Source organism: Bombus pascuorum, chromosome 10 (genome assembly GCF_905332965.1).
Source record: "Bombus pascuorum chromosome 10, iyBomPasc1.1, whole genome shotgun sequence".
NCBI lineage: Eukaryota > Metazoa > Arthropoda > Insecta > Hymenoptera > Apidae > Bombus > Bombus pascuorum.
The window spans coordinates 12,409,774-12,425,712 of record NC_083497.1 but is presented as its reverse complement, the minus strand read 5'-3'; the positions used below and the strand labels follow the sequence as shown (position 1 = coordinate 12,425,712).

The 15,939-nt window shown below is 40.0% G+C and overlaps 1 protein-coding gene across 1 annotated transcript in view; it reads left to right on the top strand.

Annotated features, from left to right (window-relative positions):
- The window catches only part of LOC132911181 (cytochrome P450 18a1), a 31,648-nt gene that overhangs the window by 5,760 nt on the left and 9,949 nt on the right, over nt 1–15,939 (top strand). The gene's annotated exons all lie outside the window — the stretch shown is intronic.

The following is a 15,939-nucleotide window of genomic DNA, read 5'->3' as shown; positions in this document are numbered from 1 at the left end:
ACGTTCGATCGACTAATCGCATATGCGCGTGATCACGAGTAGGGTTGATTCGTAAACGGTGTCAAGGATGAGCAACAACAAACATCGTTTCAAGATGTTCACGATTTGAATTCGTTCTACTCTTAATGTTATGTAGTACTTACGTTCGTAAAACTCGATTCCAATTAGTCAAGTTATCTGAATCCCAACGATTTACATACATTCGAGTAACTTAAAACGTGTTTACCAGCGTAAAACTGTTATTTACTTGACTCGTTCTTATTAATCGCGTCGTTTGATTTCCACTCGTTTGAATTCAACTAACTTGACTAATCCAAACGAGACTTAAAGAACAGCCAATAGTCGTGACAAGCTTTTCCTCCTTTCTCTTTCTTTCCCTATATATCCCTGTATGAAAATAATGTTCTAGAGCGAAGCAAGTATTATAACGAGTACTCCGCTTCGGATATTTTATACATTTTTCCATATTATATCTATTCTATCATTTTTGCATCTATTTCGCTAGAAATGTATTAAAAATCCGTAGTCTATTGACAAAATGATACGAGTCTAACAATTACATTTGCGAAGAAATTTATGTACATAAGTTATACACTAATATCGTATTAACACTCGCCAATAAAGTGACTACACTGTTATTTACGAGTTAGGACACCTGTTGATTTTTAATACAAATCGCTCTTCTTGGCTCCTCTCTTTCATTGCCTAGTTACTTTATTAATAAATCTGTCATTTCGTTCGCGTCACGCGCAGCTACCAATGTAAAATGTCAAATAAAGCAAAATTTGTATCAGTTTTCTAATAAACATAGCGAGTAGATGTCCTCCTAATACTTAAAGCCAGCGATATACATACGTACGTATAGGCAGTACAAGAGGATGCAAAATATATGGCAAGTGTCGTTGTCGTGGGGTTAGCGACCGTGAAAGTGCTCCCATGTAAAAGTAGAACGACAGTTTTTCAAAATCGTTGCGACGATTGCGTGCGCCCACAACCGACCTACTTGACGATCGGTCGTTGCACCGTACCTCAGTTTCCTTGGTTGTTGTGGACCTTTGCTTGTCCTCGAACGAAAGGTACTCCGGAACGCGTGTACACGGTAAAAGAAAGTGCGATTTCATTCAAATAAAAGTTTCCACGAACTACGATCTTGAGCGTGCTCGTTGTATCTCGAACGTACTTGCACATTTCATTTCGTAGCGTAAATCGAAGGGAGGATGCTGCGCAAATATGATCGATAGACGGTGAATGTTTGTGCACTTATGGAAAATTTAAAGGTGCAAAAATACACAGAATGTACTTAAAATATGCAAAGTATAGCACTCGTCGTAAGATTTGACGAGGTTCAGCTCTCGCTTCTTTAAACTGCATTTATGAAAATATGAATTTATAAAAATTTGCATAGATTACGTTGTTTGTAGAATCTATCGCGAGAGTTAAAAAAGATTTAATTCGAATCAGACTATCTACAGCTTCGTGAGTCTTCTTGAAAAATTCGGTCTATTTACAGGCTCTAGAGCCTCTTTCATTTCTTGAATAAGACTTGTAAAGACCATCGTGATAAATAATTATGAAACTGTGTTACTTTGGTACAGATAAATAGCAAATTCGATCTAAGATTCAAAATTTCTCGAATACATGGCATTCGATTCTCTTTCGTTATTTGATAGAAATTTATTAAAAAAAAAGAAAAAAAAAAGAAGAGAAAATTATAGCAAATTCGATCCAAGATTCAAAATTTCTCGAATACATGGCATTCGATTCTCTTTCGTTATTTGATAGAAATTTATTAAAAAAAAAGAAAAAAAAAAGAAGAGAAAACTACTTTTTATCCAATCCAATAGGAGAATGTAGTTACGACAAGGATACAGTATGGAGATTGCGAGGAAGAAGAACTGGAATACGTGTACATTTCAGGTCGGAGTGTCGCGATTTCGCGTGCATCGTGCGTGTTTGCACGCGTTTCCAAACTGAAAGGGTTCGCAGACACTTATCCACTCGACACTTGTCCTATCCGGTTGGTCGATCGTGTAGTACGCTCACATACTGGATGGTTGTATTCACATGCGTCGATTTGTATTGCGTGGCACTTGACACGGGAACGAACGAGAAACGGATGACTTTTTTCACTGAAAACTAGGTCGTACCGAAAAAACGAGGCTTCTTTTCTTATCGTTATCATTATCATTATCGTGATCGTTGTCATTATCGATCGTTCGTAAGACAACAACCCTTTAACGAAGAAATACTCTTTTGTGCAACTATTATCTGTGTACATACATCTGTATTGTCACGATCGAACGATGTTTGTAAATACTTATTCGTTTATCTCCTTTCTCTCAGATAGAAAAGGCAGTTCATCAGCTCTTTGTTTCTCTGTTACATGGCCTCCAGCATAGCATGGCATCCGTGATACGTGTTGCGAACGTTTATCGAGCTTAATTGGATATTCGAGTTTTCCGCGATCATAGAAACGGAGTGAGTCGCGTTCAACGATAAGACGAAAACATACGAAAGAAAGCGAGACTATGAAGGTAAGCAGGGGAGAACGAACTATACCGGAGAGAGTAGGCCAATGCCAGTGTCAGCGGCACGGCTAGTAAGTGTCTGACGGTAAACCTGATCGTGAAAACAGAGAAACGAGTTGCACCGATTACGTTTGTTTTTCCATGATTTGTTTCAATACGATCCTGTATATTACTTTACGATATATATGTATAAATCGTGGGTCTAAATCCGTAGTACGAGTGAAGTCAGGAAGATTCCATGGCTCGTAGTAAGACGAAGATCAAGAATAACAGAATTGTGTTGGAGGCTTCGCGTTTGAGAAAGCTGAGTTTGAAAAGCTTGCCAAGTATAGGTACGTGAATTTGCTTAATTCTTAACGAGACAGGAGTTGACAATCGACAGTAGGTTATTTTACACGTAGAAATATGTCGAAAATGTAAAATAATATTCGTTCGAATTTTGATTCACCATGAATATACTTACCTCGAATAAGTGGTCTTAAAGTTCGTTGATTCCAAATTTCTTGCTTAATATGCAATTCATTGCGAAAGCGTTATCTGTTCTCTTCGTATCTTTCGATTCTCCTTCGTGTTTCTTTATAGGCATAACGTCCAAAATATATACGTATAAGATAGCACCGGAATACAGATGAAACGAAATGAAACGCGATGACACGATGAAAGATCACGTGTATCATTGTCATGCGTAGTTTACGATAAATATGCAATGAAATCGTGGAGTGGTAGTATTCTGACAGCATCGAATAGAAATTAACATTGTTGCTATTCTGGAATTTTATACACCTCGATCTCGCATCGGTTTCAACTGGGAGAAGGACTTTTAAAGTTCTAAGAAAATCATTAGCATACAATTGCCAGGAAATACAGCCAGCAAAAGTAAACATAATTAATCACGTGATAATCCAACTATTAGTAATAGCTATCTAATCGCTAGTGAAAACCATGTATTATTAGCGTGACTGTATTATCGACAAAATAAATGTATCATAGTTGACCTAATCATCGCTACATAAGGGTTGTGTGTTAAACATGCAATTTAATCTGTTAATCAACCTCCAATCTTTCGAACCGAGGATAGATTCTAGTACTATATTTTAGACATTTTATTATATGTATATTGTGTATCATGTACACTCTTGCATCTTCAAATTTTCCATAAGTGTATATACTACATTTTCATTATAATCGTGTACGTATTATTAGTATAGTACAGGCGAAGAAGAACCTCGGTACACTGGGTGCTTCGGCTCGGGCGAACAATAAACAAAGTATACTAATTGCAAGAGGAAGAAAATCAGCTCACATGCGACAACATCATGTACAGAATTCAAGATCAAGTAGTTACGCGCATTACGACACTCGAACAAATGATTTTGAAACGATTTTGGCATTGAATCGCACGACACGTAGATGCGATGGAGAAATAGCTTATTCATAAAGAGATTCGATGAGATCACGAACAAAGTTTTTTCAATGCGTACAGAAGGGAATTCGATCAAAAGGTTCATCGAACTTGTCGATTCGCGCGATCTATGGTTGTTTGGTTAGATGATAGACGAATAAGTAATTTGCCTGAGAATTATTCGATTTTTATGAATTCGCTGTGCAAGACTGATAAAAGGGTAGACGAAAAGGAAGGAAAGGCAGTATCGAACGAAGCGTGTTTTTACTTTTCTCTTTCTTTTCTTTTTCTTATTTCCCTTTTATCAGATGATCGCGTTGATTCGAATTATGCACGATGGTTCCCCATACAAGTTACATTAAAGGAAGACGGTATCTTAATAAAAAATACAGTTTATTAATGTAAAAGAGAAATGGCAAAAAAAGGAATTTCGACTTTGTTAAATCAAAACGATTGTTCAAACGGTGCCTAGGACGATTTACGTAATACTATCGGCTATCGTGAAAGCTACTATACCACTACGTTTTATTCTACATATTACGAACATTCTTTTTTTAAATTAGAAACAAACTCAATTGATTTCACCGAGTTTTACGAATGGCACGCTTCCATATTATGCAACTGTTTAACCTAACAACTTAATGTTAACGGTTATCATTACTTACACGATCTTTTTCACACATTTTCTCAATGATGATTTCTCTTTTCGTACAATAAAGCAAGAAGACGTTGTCGCGTACAAGAGAGAAAGAAAGAAGGGTAAAAGGTACGAGAAACGAAATTGAAAGTACAAGCTACGGAAACAGGGGAAACGAAGGAGCGATCAGAGAGAAAAATGTCCAAATATAATCGTCCGTAGACCGAGCAATAATTTATTCGATTAAAAATTTCCAGTCACGTTGCCTCTAAATAGCTTGGGTGTTTCACTTTCGACGCCTGAAGAGTAAAATTCATTCGAGTACTCGAGACGACGACGATGACGGCGTGTTCGCTCCGTGTCAAGGACAACGCGTCTATCGTCGCGTACTTTCCTGAGAGCCAAGAAAATCTCCACTTCTGACATACACGATACGAACGTTACACGAGACAACGACTACTACGACACGTAAATCATCGATACGTAGATATCTTTCTTCGTGGTAAATTGATAGTTTCTTCTTTGAATTAGCTTCCCGTTACTCTTTCAAAAGATTACGCAAACTTGTTAAAGTACAACGATCGAGGTTCGAATAGTTTTGTCTGTTTGTATATGTGCGCGTATGTATACTTGTTCGGTTGTACATAGAAGCCGTGATTATAGACCGTGATAGTCGGTATGATATCTGCCTGCGTATCGTATAGAGTCGGAAACGGAAAAAATGAAAGAGAGAGAGAGAAAATACATTGGTGAGATTTTTTATGTCCGCACGTCCTGGCAACGATCTTACGGAATTAGGCCGACAGGGTCTGTCGCCGATGTCCTTGACACGCTGAAAGTAAGACCAAGCCCGCGCGCGCTAACTTTAATGTCTTACGCAATCGGTCGTAGGTGTATCATCGCGAGCGTCAAAACTCGCATCAGCAACAACATAGGCGTTCTCCAGTGATTATCGATAAAAGAAAAAATGTTGTTATTCGTCGACAGCCATTCTGGATACTGATCCTGAATAGGATTCTGCATTTCCTGTCTACATTCGCGTAGGTAAAGTATCTACAGTGGCTCGCGAAAGTATTCGGACATTTGCTGAAACCTTTTATGGATATATTATGTGTCAAACGTTTCGAAATTTCATTAGTACCGTAATGAAACCGGGCAATCGTATAAAATACTGTGAACGAACAATTTTCATTTAGCGGATACGTATGATGCAGTGCAAGTATTTACGTACTTCAGAGAGAAACGAATTTGAATAGCTACTGTACTGCACACAACTACTGGAAAGTTTACAATTAGAGAAGTGATTCTCTACATTGAAAACTCGGATGACCAGGATACGATCGTATCTGGCTGCTTGCCCGTGTTTTTGAGGATACGAGTGAGACCCATGGACGCGATACATGTATACTATACATACATACATAACAGTTCAGGCGCTCGATACTTAGGCGCCAGGCGTCTCAGCGCTAGTGCTGCAGATATTGCCATCCTGACGTATTTTTTCGCGCAAAGTATTATATGTAGGTTGGGTCATGCTTATCGTAGTTAGATAAGTGACGTAAACTCTTGACGTCTGCATATATTCGATAATAATGTAAATGTCATATTTCCCAATTATTTCGTTACACAGAATGTCAATTTCACGGATGACCAAAGTTAGATCACGCTTAACCCTACTACGTTCTTTTGGCCATTTTGCAACGATATGTTCTCTCCTTTCAATCGTCTTCTCGAAACGTTAAAAATCTTCTTTGATTGCTAAAATCAGAGCAAGATCGCGATATTATAAAGATTAGGTGATTACATTTAGTTTAATCATAAATTTCATCGAACGAAAGATATTTACGATTAAAATATCGTGCCATTCGTTTTGTACTGCAATCTGAACGCGATAAAGCAGACTCCTCAAGGTTAAAAATGTGTATGTAAAAGTGATTTTTGTTCGTTTTCCCATACACGTATTACGTGTGTCAAATGAAAGCGTTACGTCTCGGATTAGCAAGAGTTCTCGCAATATATGTATATATGTATATACATACCGCTTGAACAGGTTCGACTTACGTTTCCGAAATACGTGGTTTCTCAGTCCGTAGTTACGAATTACGACCGTTGAATTTGTCGCATTAATGACGAAAAAAACCCGGCGGGCGTGAAAGTGAGCTCTCTAGATGCAAAACAGTTATATAGTTAGATTTTTGGTAGAACTTTTGAATTTTCGCAATTGAAAAAAGGGTGAACATCGAGCCGAACGTAGCGAAACAAGAAAATAACCACTTGCGACGTTACATTACTGTTCGAAAGTATCCAAAGATCAGTATATTTTTAGCAAGATGTATTTTAATTATAAAACTCTTATTAATCGAACTGCTATGTTTTTAATCTTTTGTAATCATCATAAGTACTTAAAACAATATACCGATTAAATTGCCTTCCAAAAGACAATAGTAAAACTGATGTTTGTAATTGTCAAACGTTTGTAGAACGATTTCGTTATTCGACTCTTCATCTCTGGATCCCTCAATATTTTAATTACAAGTTAGACTTTACAAAGAGTCTTCTAAACTGGTAGAAAGATCGCGGATGTTAATAAATGCAGTGAAATTGAAATGGTAAATTGTGTATAGTACATTCTCATATAAAATCTTTTGTATAATATGTATACTATATTCAGAAGAAGTTTCTATAACCGTTCAAATACTTTCATAAGCCACTGTAGATGAAAAATATAGACGACAGAGCACGGCGTTAGCGAGTTAAACGAATCGATGAATCAATGCTGATCTGTCAGCTGCAATCGTCTCTGCTCATGCTCTGTCTACCTGCGTACTTTCTTGCCGAATTACTTCCATTGTTTGTTGTTTCACACTGTGAAATGGAAAAGATGATAAATTACTACTGTGGAAGCTTCCGTACTTATATAGTAAGCAACGATTCGAAAATACGGTCGGGGAAAGGGAAAGTGGTTTGTCGAGGTTGATCGTCGAGAGTAACGTCTTGCCTTTCTTCTCCCATTGTCCATCAGGCACTATCTATCCTTCTCGGAAATCTGCCTCGAATAGATGGACAGGTTCGTTTCGAAACGATCAGAATGTAGTGTCGCGTAAAGAAGGACTGTTCATCCATCGATTAATCGGTTAGTCATAGAAAACTATGTCGGCGAATGAAAATCGACGATAAGGAATAAAGATGGCTCGTTTTGTTAAATTTCGTCAAATTGCATTTCATTCGCTTAACTCATAAGGGAAATTTCGCCTGGTGCGAATTTTGTTTTAGTATTATTGTCCCGTAATAACATCACTGCGATGTTATTTGCATAAGCATCGTAAAAGATGGTTTTTCTATCTTTAATTTAATACCGCGTAATAGTATGAACTATTTAATTGCATTGAGATAAAAAGAAACCGAAAAAAATACCGTGAGATTTTATCCATAATAATATAAACGTGATTTCTTTTGATGGCAACTTTTAAGGGTTAACGGATATGCTACCGATTTGATATCGCGACGAATAAACGCAAACGCGTAACAAACCTGTTATTTTATCGGTCGGTGCGTCTGACTGCGTAGCGTCGCATACTTTTGCGTCTATCAGTTTGCCACGAAAGAGGAAAGGACGTTTCGTATGTCGACTAAACTTGAGCTTTTTATGTGATTTTCAAGATAACGTTCGCAGCTTGTCTTGCCATTTATGCAAAGATAGTGTTACGGTTTACGCACTAAAATGCTCCTTGTTCTTCTTTCCTTCCTCTATTTTTTTTCTTTTCTTTCATTTAGCACGAGTCCAAGTTTTGTGTGCATCAGCCTGCGTTCATGTTACAGATAGAAAATGTAAAGGTAATAAGTGTTGCTTCTAATTACCAATTCGTCATTAATTTGTACATTTTTGTAAAATTCGCATACGGTCGTTATACGTCAAACAAAATCTCTGGAAACTTAGAAATGACAGCGCACGAGTATTCGTGGGTTGTGAACAGACTTTAACCATCTGGGGTTCACGTGATGATGTTTGGTTTAATGTTGGGACAGCAAGTCGAAATCGGTGAAACGTATAAGTCGATAAGGTCTTGCGTGAGCTGGACAGGGATAATGATATTTACGTATGCAACAAGGTTTCCATTGAGTTCGTCGAGGAATAGGAGGCGCTAGAATAATCTGTCGTGGAGATCTCGGTGGACAAGCGGACTGTTGGATGTTGCACCCGGCGCAGCAGCCACTTGGTTTGCACTGATTCGACATTAGCCTTTTCGATCGTTAATGAAAGACCATCGAATAGCGAGTTAGTTACGGTGTATCTAACGGTGACCGTTCACGCGTTTCATGTCAACTAGAAAACACACTGTTAATGAAACGGTAAATTAACTGTCGCCTTGCCAGAGCTTTATGACACGTTACCTTTACATCGAGATGAGCGATGATTATAACGAGGTTAGACGACGATTAAACGAGCATGCCTGTCAAATGGTGTAGTCGTAATATACTCGTAAATGGTAATAATAGCCTGATAAATTAACACTAAAAAATCGAAACCGCGAGTGCTTCTATTTTTACGAATGCACTTAAGGCATGATTTAATCAAACTGTATAATTTCTATCGCGGAATCGTACGGTTCATTCTATTTTAATGGATACGCGTCGATTTTCTTTCATCTTCACTTGTTTCTCACTTTTCTACTTTATTTCTCTCTTTTTGATTGCTTAACGAAACATCAGCTGTAAAAAGTATTTTCAGAAGTCTCATCGACACGTGTGCATTAAAATACCAAGCTCCGCGCCTCTTCGTATTTCGCTAAAGTACTTTTACCTTTTTAACGAAAGAGAGACTGAATCGACGTTAGATCGAAAGAATATTACGTAAGGGCGAAGCAATGGATTTCGAAAGCACAAATAAGATTATGTACGCGTGAGTTCCAATCCGTTAATCGTCGCAGAGGCAACGATCAGGAAAGTACAGGCGCAAGATTGGCGAGTTTTCGATCGCGGATGACGATCAAAGGAGACGATAGAACAAGCTGGAACATCGAACCCCGAACCTCGGACGAATGCTATTCGTGATTCGTGGTTCGTGGTTCAACGGTCGACACCGTATGCCATACTCTCGAAACGAGGTTATAACCAAGGTTACCAAACGGAGACTACCCAAATACCCAGATACATACGATTATAGCGGTCCCCTTCTTTTTAATCGAATATTTTTATTTGACACTGTACTTGGTAAACCCTTGAAACGATCCCTCGAGAGTTCTCTTCCTTTCCACGCGACACGGAATGCGAATGGTAGGAATGGTAAACCACGACGCAACAGGTAAAACAACTACGCTACTCGTGTGAAGTTTACACGAAGAAATTTTTTTTTAACTTTGTGCAACAATTTGTTTCGAATTTATCAATGCTCGGCATTCATGCGGATTTTATTGAAGTCGAGACGGTGGGAAGAAGACGCGAGGAACTAGAGGATTACGTAGCGGTTGGCCATAAGTACAATGGTCCCCTGTCCATTAAGGCGATGGAAAAATTGCAAGAAGATCGACACGACATACACCCTCTATAACGCGTTACGTAAATTTGACATTTTATCTTTCGTCTTTTCGCTTGGAAAAATATTTTTACTTTTATCCTATTTAAAGGACTCTGACGATGACTCGGAGCAAATTGGGTATTTTCTACTGCTTTCTACACAACCCCGTAACAGTGACAAGAGTTTATTTTTAGAATCCATAATCTTCTCAAATTGTTATGTATATTTAAAAGAAATATTTGCCCGTGACGATGCGAGAAGATAAATTTCTAAGACTGCCAAGAAAGTTGTATTATTAGGGGTAAAGGAAAAATTGGGAAAGATATCGAGTAGTTCGTGCGAGGAAGGAACAGGGTAGGGGTGGAAGGAGAAAAATCAAGGATAGGAGAGCATACGGAGAAACATGAGAAAGAAATGATGAGGGACTATGACCTGCGTTTATATGTATTTACTGAAAGTGACAGTGATTCTATATCTGTCGCTACGATGACGTAATTACGATTGGCCGCCCAGGGTCGTCAGACGTGGTATTTCTCTCGCAAGGAATTCGATTCCGATTTATCGGGCGATCGTCTTACTCCAAAGGAATGTCAAATCTTTCGAGATTTTCAGAAAGAAAGGAAAATACAAAGTTCGATCTCTAGTCGATTGGATAGTCAAACGTATATATCACGCACATATGTACATACAGTCCTTTACCATGGAATCAGGATCACGCAGTGTTTTTGATATTTCTTAATTTTTTAGTGGAACTAAGAAGAAAAGATAGCGAGCGATTCGACTCCGATTTAGATGAAACTTCGAACGTTCGCAGGACAGCTAAGAATTGTACATACGTACTTTTTTTTTTAAATATACTACAAGGGAAGAAACAATTTTTCATACAGACGGTACGATCTTGAACAAAGTTTCCATCTCTTTATCCATCTCTGCCTATTAGCCTTAAATGATTTTTTAAACTTTTTAAAAGTAAATGGCGGATTTTGTAATCTCACGATACCTCTTCGAATAACAATACGTAATAAATCATTCGTACAGGATTTTGCAGGTACGGTGAATTTCCTAACGAATTTATTTCGCCTTTACCGGTTACCGGTCGAAAAAAACGTTCTTTTACGCAAGACACGCAGGATACCCACGCAGCGTTGGTTTTCAGCTTGCTAATTCGAAGCGTTTAAGGATCTAACTAAACGACATGACCGAGACTCTCGTATTTAGCTGACGAGGAGCGCAGTGAGACGGCGACGACGCATCGATCGCGTCTTTTGGTGCGGGTGTTGGACAGCGCAGATAGACACCATATTTCTTCGTTTCCTATCTGTTTCGGATTTCGGTTCGCTTGCACTTTTCTATTCCCTATTTCGTTTCGGTCTCTGTCACAACCTATTAAAAGATATACGCGTGCCCGTTGCAAATATGTACAAGAGGAAACTCTACTTTCTCTCTCTTTGTCTCTTTCTCTTTTGTTAGAGAGTTTCTTTCCCCCTGCGAGTCGTAACTCGGCTCGCTGGTGTACACACGATGCACGCGACATACTCTTATGCCCAGCTGCATAAGCATTTGATACACTTGCTACACTCTTGGTACAACACCGGTCAACGTCCTTTCGAAGGTTTGGATCATGCGATCCGAAAGGTAAGAGCGAGTGTGCAGCACGTCGCATACCGATTGATCGTAGTAAACGACTGGTCACAGGAACGGATCGATAGAACTTCGACATCGATCAACTATAGCAAGTACTACCGTATTTAGGATGAAAGGATTATGTACGTATACGTGCGCGGTTGTGTCTATGTCCCGTGAAAAAAAAGGGGGGAAAAAGAAAAAAAGAAAAAAACCATACATCATAGCCGGTAATCGTAATTGCACGTTCATTGTAAATACTCATTGTGTATAGATTCATCGCGTAATTAGAGAGTCGTTGGTAAGTACGATAGAAAGTACGATCGTTCGTACGTGCGTGAATAGAGGATTCGTTTTTCGTCGTCTTTCGCTGCGACGTACACGTGGATAAATCGGAATTCGCTTTAACGACCATTCTAATCATTGGAAAAATGATCTTTTTGTAATACCGACGCGTGATACGCCCCTGACTCGGAGAACACGAACGTTTCCTCGAGAGATACCAACCAGAGGTTTCCTGTTTAAAGCCCGCTCTACACGTTGAAACATGTTGCGATGCATGTATCGACACTTAGGTTCCATGAAATTTGCATCGGTTTCAGTTTACCTGCACATTACCGATTCTATTCAGTTTGTGGTGTGATAACGATGTTGAAACACGTGTTTCAAAATGTCCGATTATCTTCCAACTCCGGTATTATTATCATTAATAGGAGGTATATTGATTATATAGAACGAAAGATTAAAGAATAGCAACGAAACGAGCGAGAAGACGGCTAATCGAGAGGAACGGATTTTCTAATTTCGCGTTATTAAAAGAACTAAGATCGAACGAACAACGTGATTATAGAAAATATTTGCGTATGGGTTCGCTGGAAATAAATCAGGAACCCTCTCGATGATTTCGTTTCGAAAGGAAATTGATTTCCTACAAGATTATATTCGGTATCGTTATTACAAGTTGATTTTGATACCGATTCGCCGATACAGATGTACATACATTGTAACATGTATCATGCAACCTAGGTGTCGATGCATGCATCGCAACATGTTTCAACGTGTAGAGGCCCCTTAAGAGGCATGCGTTGATATTTCGATCTCGTTTCGCGCCAATCCCTACCAATCAGCCTGCGATCACATTTACAATTCTTCGTAGTCTTGCTGTGTATCGAGCGTGTGTACAACGAGCTAAGGCTTTTCACAGTTTCGTACACCGACTTCGAGCACCGGCTCCTGAATCTACGGGATTTTGGTTGGAGTTAAGAGAAGGAAGCGATCGAAATAGCTGAATGAATTACCTTTACTTAATAAAGGGAAAAATGAATATCGAATTGAGAAATATGCAGATCGTTCGAAGGCTAATTGAGCTTGGAGTAGATCATTTTGATAGGCTGTGGGGCAAGAATCGAGAAATCAAGTTCCGCGGCCGACTTGGACGAGAAGTCGAGCCGTTTGTCACTTTTACTGTTGTTGAGGTCAGTCGAGCATTGACCGCTTGTCGATTTAATTGCTGTGTACTTGTACAAGATACCAACAAAACTATTTCCTTTTTCTTTGCTTGTCCTCTTGTTTATCTCGTTTACCTTACATTTTCTTTTTTATCCTTTCCGTTTTGTCACGCGACGATGACCGACAAAATTGTCAAAGCAAAGAAAAAACCTGACAGGTAGAAAAATAAGCGCGATTCGATCGTTTAACGAAACTTTGATTTTCGTTGATTGTTTACTTCGATGGTGGCAGGATAATCTTTGACCCAAATCTTCTTTTCATTCGTGTTTTTTCAACCCTACCATTTTTTAGCAAGTTTGTACTGTTTATTACGTTTTCCGTTTATTTCTTAGTATCGACGAATCTCTGTACGATATTACATAAAGAATTGTATCAATAGTTTGTTATTTTCACGGTGAGAGCAGATTGCTTGCAATCGTTGATGGAGCCAGAGGACAGAGTTAGACGATCCGGCAATTCCGTTTGCAAAACCATATACATATTCGTTCTGGTAATAGAGTCAAAAGATCTAGGATCGCTCTTAGAATGTCGACTATGTCGACTATGAGAATGTGGACGTAGAAAACAGCTTCGTTGGAATATGATGCAGTTGTCCTAAATATAGGTTAACGCGGTATCATAGAATACGTCGAGTATTCTTCGCTGTTGTTTGACGATATTCTTTGTTCGTCGTCGCTATCCTGCTACTATGAGACGTAAAATTTTCGACCAGACGATGATTATAAAGTTGGAGTGACTGGAGAAGGAAGGACCAAACGGATCGGTATAAGTTGGAACATGGTTTGTGTACGGCACTTATGCCACTTTACCGCGGTCGTTCACCTCGAGGTTCTCCTTCGAGCTCCAACTCGAAGGTGTTAGCGTCATTCGCCTCGTACGGTTTCGTCGTTGTGTTATCATTTTAATCGTAGGCATAGAAGAACAGGAGGCTCTTAAATCCGCGATAGCCGGCGTTCGAAACTCTCGAATGTCGAGTCGAGGACAAAAAGCATGTAGAAAGAAGAGACGATTCGATTTCGTTACCCAGTTTCTTGGCCGCGTTACGAAATTCACGGCAGGGAATATTTTGACAAATTTTGCAACAAGGTTTCGACGATCGGGATTTTGCAATTACATTGGGCCATTCGGTGGCGGGTATCGGTGGAGGGCGTTGAAACGATGATGTGCGAAGGAATGCGTGTAATGCGGGCAAATGCGAACCGAGAAATCCGTACACAGTCAGCGATCAAAGGAAGATCCGCATAACTTCGCGGCGCTCGTTCCCTGTCGTTTTCGTGACCGAGTATAGCCATCGTGCTACGACATCGTTTGTGCGAGCCACATATCCACCGGTTTCGCGCTTCTTACGTAACGCAAGGGGATCTATTACGTTGGAAAGTAGAATCGTTCGGTGTATGCAGACCGATGAAAAAAGAAAAGAGAATTAGCGCGACGACGATGCCACTGGAGCGATCGTGTCGTTCGAATGTTATCGTCGGCGTTTCTTTCGGCGCGACGTTTCACTCTAAAAAGGAAGGGAAGAAAAGAACGGAAAAGAAAGACGGAAAGGAATCGAGGTTGATACAGAATGCGCGCCAATTCGGCTGTAAATTGGGCACGCGGTGAACTGCCGCAGCCCCGCAGCTGGAAGGTGACAGAGAAGACGAAAGGCAAGGAGGAAAAGATGTTGTTACGTGGTCTGCGTGTTCCATGTTCCATATTCTGTGTTCCACGTCTCGTGTTCCGTGTTTCGTGTTCGATTCGACATGCTAGAACGAGCTTCGAAAATTTCGGCTGCGAAAGAGGTCTCAGGTTATCGACCCATTGGCAGTGGTCAGTGATGGTAACGGGCGAGCAAGCGAGCAAGCGAGCAATCGAGCAATCGAGCAACCGAGCACACGACCAACCGGACAACCAGTTCATCCATCCGATGCACGGTTCGGTCCTTCACCCGGCATTATCCCGAGTGTTACGTACTCGCACGTATATTACACGTGCTCGCAATATGTACGACGTCCTTTTTTGCGAATCGCAATTAGTCAAGACACGAGCTGTGCGCAGTGGCGATCGAATCTGTATCCGATCGATTAAAAAAATAGAAAGTTTCCTAGGGTAAATGGTTGTTGCCGTGTCAAAAGAAAACGGTGTTTACGAGATTGCTATGAAATTTATTTGACTGAGAAAATGCACGAGATTAAAGTAAACGAGTAAAAGGGTAAAAGCGTGAACAGGGTTACACACCACCATGTTTATCGACAATATGTAGACGTAAAGGAATTGGAAGGGGTCGGTGGAAGAGTGGAAAAGGGGGCGAGGAAGCAGCCGTAGCAGTGACATTCGACCGCCAAGAATTAAAATACGGCCGCGTGGCGAGACTCCACTATGGTTTCTAACGGATCGACCGAAGGTCCCACGGGGGGCTTCCACAGAAGATTCGGGAGACGGTTCGAAGAAGGAATAACGGACGGTCAAAAACCGCGTTCTCGTACCCAACCGGAGTCCGGGGCCCGTTATTAGCCGTTAGAAAGGAAACCCGTTCGAAGGTGGATTGTGCGGGCGTAGGTATCGCTAAAAATTACCTGACACGACCCGTTTCCCGTCTCGTTCTCCCTTTTCATTCTGTATCTGTATTTATACACGCGTTATATTCGTACATCTATACAACGTTGCATTTCTCCGGCTCTTGTCCGTAAATCGACCAACGATAAAATTTGTTTTCACGCCAAACTTTGGGAATTTGGAATCG